Source organism: Leuciscus leuciscus, assembly GCF_965113295.1.
Source record: "Leuciscus leuciscus genome assembly, chromosome: 17".
NCBI lineage: Eukaryota > Metazoa > Chordata > Actinopteri > Cypriniformes > Leuciscidae > Leuciscus > Leuciscus leuciscus.
This window is the reverse complement of record NC_138741.1, coordinates 34770959-34776310: the sequence shown is the minus strand read 5'-3', so window position 1 is coordinate 34776310 and position 5352 is coordinate 34770959. Positions and strand designations below refer to the sequence as shown.

Here is a 5352-nt window from a genome sequence, read left to right as displayed (position 1 = left end):
GGGGGGGGGGGGGGGGGTCGTTGGGTGCTCGAGCACCTGCCCTTTTGCCCCTTGGTGCCCAAAGTGCCCTTTTGTCAAGGCAAAATTTCCTCTCCTTTTTTGTAATTAAAGGCCCTTTTGTGGATGCCTGCCCAATCTAACTATTAGTAAAATTAATGAATAATAATTTAGCCGTAAATAAAATGACCCACATGATGACCTTTCACCTGACGAACTCAACCGGGACGATTCCTCTCGCTGCAGTGCACGCGCATTTTTAAAATTCGCGCGGCTACGCGCACTACCACAGGATATCTTCAACTCTGCGGCTGCTGGTAAGTGGTGTTTCATTTTTAGCGAAGTGCTTATGATGTTTGTTTACTTATTATTGTTATTTTACAAGAACGACGTGAAGAGAGCATGCAGAAATGTTGTTTACATTGCTGTCTGTGTGTAGGCTGTAGAAGTTACGTTAGCTTGCTGTTTAGGGAGAAAAGTTTCACGGGTGTCGACTGTCGAGGGTCTGGTCTTTTTGTTATTTGTACTTTAAACTATTATTATTATTATTACAATATTTATTTAAAAAACGTAGAGTGCCTTAAAAATGATCACTACACTGGTAAGGCTTACCAGTATCTTATGTTTTGTGTGCAGCAGCCTCTGTGAACATCTCCCCTAACAGCCTGGGCAGAATCTGCAGCTTTACAGCAGGTCAGTGAGCTAGTGAGCCAGTTCCAAACACTGTCAGCTATCTTTACATCTTGTCATGGTCACATAAAAATGGTTTAATCAGCTAATATATCTCCTATATGTTTGTTTTAATGTCTACAGTCTCAGATCAACTCCAGCAGTATCATCATCATCATCATCATCATCATCATCATCATCATCATCATCATCATCAGCAGCAGTAACAACAACAACAGCAAAGGCAGCAAACTCATTTAAGGACTTTAGTAAGAATTTACCAGAAACAGGTATCACATTAATGTTAAAAATATTGTAAAGTATTAATTGCTGTATTTTTTTCTGTTTGCTTTGTTTTTATTTTCATTGTATAAATGTAACTCTTGTATTTTTGTAAATCAGTTTATGCCATGAAAATAGCCACAGATGCTGACATGGCATTAAATAAAACTATACTGTACTGAACGAAACGTGGGCCACGTTGATTTTGTCCTACACAGTTTACTATAACAGTTGTTCTTTATTATTCTGTAGGCTAGAACAGAGAAGGAAAAGCCATCAGGTTGGGGCAACTTAAGATACTTCAGTTTCTAATCCCAGAGTTATTAATATGTACACATAATTATAAAAATTTTTTTTACTTTTAAACTTAAAATTTGTCTTTTCTGTTCTGTTTCTTTTTCAAAACTGCATCAATGCATTTGCTGCCGTATCGATACAGAATCATCCATATTGATATATTGCTGTATTGATATTTTGAGCACAGCCCTATTTAAAGCCTTGTTCCATGTGCCCCCTTTTATACTTTGAGCACCTGCCCCTCCAGAGGTCTCTGCACGGCCCTGAAATTCACTACCCTTTCATTATGTTCGTGGCTGAAAACAGCCACTACTTTAAACTGCTGTAAAAAGGTATCAGATTTTTATTTATTTTATTTTTTTTCAAAAATTTTTTTCATAAATCTATTAATCAACCTCAGTCAACGGCGTGTGTATCATAGCCGTGGTCTTATGGAGCTTATAATATGACAATATGATTTGAATTTGAATTGTGTCAATTATTTGATTTATTTACAATCTAACAAATTTGAATTGTAGGCTATGTGGTATTTTAAATAGTTCTGAATTTGATTTCCTTAAACGAATTTATTTCGTTTTTTACATTTATTAGACATATATTTTCAAACAGCTATTTTTTTGTTCTGAATTCTTTGACTGCAAATTCATATTCAGTTTTTAAAAATACAGATTCAAGTTTTCAAGATGAAGAAGAAATTCAGAACTTCAAATTCAGTTTTCTAAAATTCAAACCGCGGAAAATTCAGATCTTACAGAAAGTAGGTCAGGTCACAGGTCATCCACAGGGAAGAGTAAAGGATCTCAGAAAAGTCGAACAGAGCATTTTGGCTGCACTGCAGTAGTTTTCTACCGCAAACGCGGTGGTAGTTCAAGAGAATCCGTGTATCTTTCGTTCAGTCGTTTTTATTTTATTTAATATTAAGAGTAGAAAAATGAGAAATCAGCTTGAGTATTCTAATATTCTAGTAATAATAGTCCTCTGCTGCTGCAGTTGCATGGAGCTTACAAGATTTAACGCGTGTATTGCAACTAGGCTACATTTCATTTTCTCATCAAACAAATAACGAATGGCTCGACACAACAGAAGAGCCTAGACAGGGCTTTCTCTCTGTGTAGATATAAAGTAACCTACGCTTTGCATCAGCTGGGTATGGCAGGGTAAATGACGGCTGTCATAGCCTGCATAGTCGCCCGGTAAGTTAAAAAAAGAAAAGAAATTAAGATATAAATCAATATAATTATTTATATTTTTGTGTATGAACAAGTAGCAACACAGAAGGGTGATCCATGGATTTCAAATAGATGGAGGAATGATAAGACAGCACACCTTTCCAGATCTGTTTTAAGAACACTTCATCTGGAAATCTGTGTAAGGGTCCGTTCATACAGAACGCGCTTTTTCATTGCTTTTCATTGCATACGCGCACTAGACGGACGTTGCGCTCGCTCTTCTGCAGCGTCTCGGCGTTCTAAAAACGTGGCGCTCAATTGAAAAGAAGTTCAGCTTTTAAAAACACGCCTCAAGACCTTGCGTTTTCCCCCATTCCACTGCCCACTTATGTGTAAATGTCCCCAAAGTCATAAACATCTTAAAGGTGATTTCTGTATTGATATCTTCCAGATGAACCTGCACATCAAATATCCTAGAAGCAAAATACGTTATATTAACACATACCCATATATTTTATGAAGATGTTACACTTAAACTTGACGAATAAATTTAATATTCCAACTTTAATCTGATAGTTTTGTAAATTCATGTAACAATTTCCATTGGTGTGCACAAGCAGGCGTTCTTCGTTACCATGGTAACCGTCCTGCTTCTGCATTCCACTTTCACATCTTATCGTGCGCATGGAAAAGTATGGAAGATATAGGCCTACTGAGGATGTTATTTAATGATACTACAGATTGCACTTAGTTGACTTCATTCTACTGTTTTGCAGAGCGTGCCATGTTTGCTGTGATGCATTTTTTTTTTTTTTTTTTTAGAGTTATACACGAAGTAAAACAATGGATACAAATATTTCACATATACTATTCTAAATGATTCCAAAGCATCATAAGATATTAGGAACATTAAAGGTATACATTCATATCAATGAATTTAAAGAACATTGATTCACACATTAATGAAAAGAAAAGATAAAAAAAAAAATATAATATAACATAACAGAAAGGGGTTATATGTGTATAATTAAAACGAAGAGGTGAAGATGTCCATAGTTCTGGTTGCTTTGCGGTTTGAAAGTCCTTTCAGTGTTTCAAAATAAATCTTCATGTCAGCCCTAAAATGGAAAATGTTGGGTATCCTTTCAGACCATTTACATTTATGATCTCCAATTAATATTTCCAAAGTGTTCATTCCAAAAGTATTTATTTTGAGGTGTAGCAGGGCAGTGAATCAAGCATCTGAAGAATTTATTATTACATTTACTATCTTTTATATCAATACCGTTTATCAAAACCTGTTTTTTATCCATTGATTGCTTATGTGGTTCACTGCTACCTCTCAAGAGTCTCAAAAAACCTACTGGAATTGGATCAAAAACAATACTATATTCTCGTGGAGTTATTGGAATCCCAAATATGTTTAAAAACTCTGTATATGTAAGTAAGTAACCCTCGTTATTAATCAGTTGTGAGACCATTAGAATATCATTTTTAATCCAATTGTCGTAGAAGATCGATTTATTCTTATATTTAACCATTTTATTATTCCAGATTAACTGCTTGTGGGGGGAGAAGTTATGTTTGTATATAAGAAGCCAACATAAAAGAGCCTGTCTATGAAAATTGGATAGCTGAATAGAGCTTGTTAACCTCAAAGTCACATTTTAAAAGGAACTCTATACCACCAACTTTTTCAAAAATAAGATTTGGAATAATATACCATAGTTTATCAGTATGCTTAATATAATGTTTAATCCAGTTCAACTTGAAAATTGTATTAGAAGTAGGGGTGTGCGATTTGACGATTTTTTATCGTGGACGATTAAAATGTCTCCACGATCTGCTTTTGAAGAAATATCGTAGTATCGCGCATTCTCAGTTGCTGTTCTGGCGCCTCTGTCCCAACATACTGAACAACGCGACGTATATTCAGATCAAATGTTAACGCAGCGGAACGGGACACTACAGTTCACAAAAGTTCATAATTTGCATGTGCTTTAATGCCTTGTCGGTTAAACATTTAATTCGCGTGCTGATGCGCTGTTCTAACGTGTGCGTTTCTCAGCGCGTACATGCGAAGCTCACATGCACTAAAAGCCTGTCTACCAGTGCCTGAATACTGGTCTAAGTTATCTTTCGAGTCTTATTGTGCTAATACTGTCAAATACACACAAGGTTTACATAAAAAAGTCGGTGATGTCTAAAGTGAAAGCAAACTTGAGAAAATTGAGAGAAAATCTGCTTGTCAAATGCGTGGATAAAAGACGCGTCGAGTGCAGCTCTTAAAGAGACAGTAGCAATAGTAAACACGCTGCCGTTTGTCCTTAAAGGGATAGTTCACCCAAAAATAAAAATTATCTCATTATTTACGCACTATAATGTTGTTCCAAGCCTGTATTAATTTCCTTCTAATATTGTTCTAATATTAATATTTTGAAGAATGTGGCTATACAAACAGTAGCTGGTCCCCATTGACTTCCATAGGAGAAAAATATACTATGGAAGTCACATTCTTCCAAATAACTTTTATTTTCAACAGAAGAAAGAAACTTATTCGAGTTTAAAACAACTTGAGAGAGTAAATTATGACAATTTGAATTTTTAGGAGAACCATCCCTTTATTGTTAAAACAACAAAATGCAAAGAGAAAATCACTCACTGCTCTTGACTGATAACTTTAATAGTAGCTTTAAGTAGCATTTATAATTTATACAGTGAAGTCTATGTTTTGTTTTATTTTCATATTTGCTCATTTAATTACTTTTGTCAATGCTACTGTTAAATACACCTGTAGCTGAAAACAAAGCACTGTTTATTTAATTTGTATATTAAGTTGTGTGTGTAATGTGTATCTTTGATCTTAATATTTATATACTTAATAATAATATACAAAGAAAATAATGACAAATATTTTTTTATCTTCGCCCGTCTGCCA

At 34.9% G+C, this 5352-nt stretch overlaps 1 long non-coding RNA gene across 1 annotated transcript; it reads left to right on the top strand.

Annotated features, from left to right (window-relative positions):
- LOC309479569 lies at positions 1–1579 on the top strand. Its single transcript, XR_014199315.1, has 3 exons — positions 1–314; positions 634–690; positions 811–1579. It is a non-coding gene; the product is annotated as an uncharacterized lncRNA (long non-coding RNA).
- The last annotated feature ends 3773 nt before the right edge of the window (positions 1580–5352 follow it).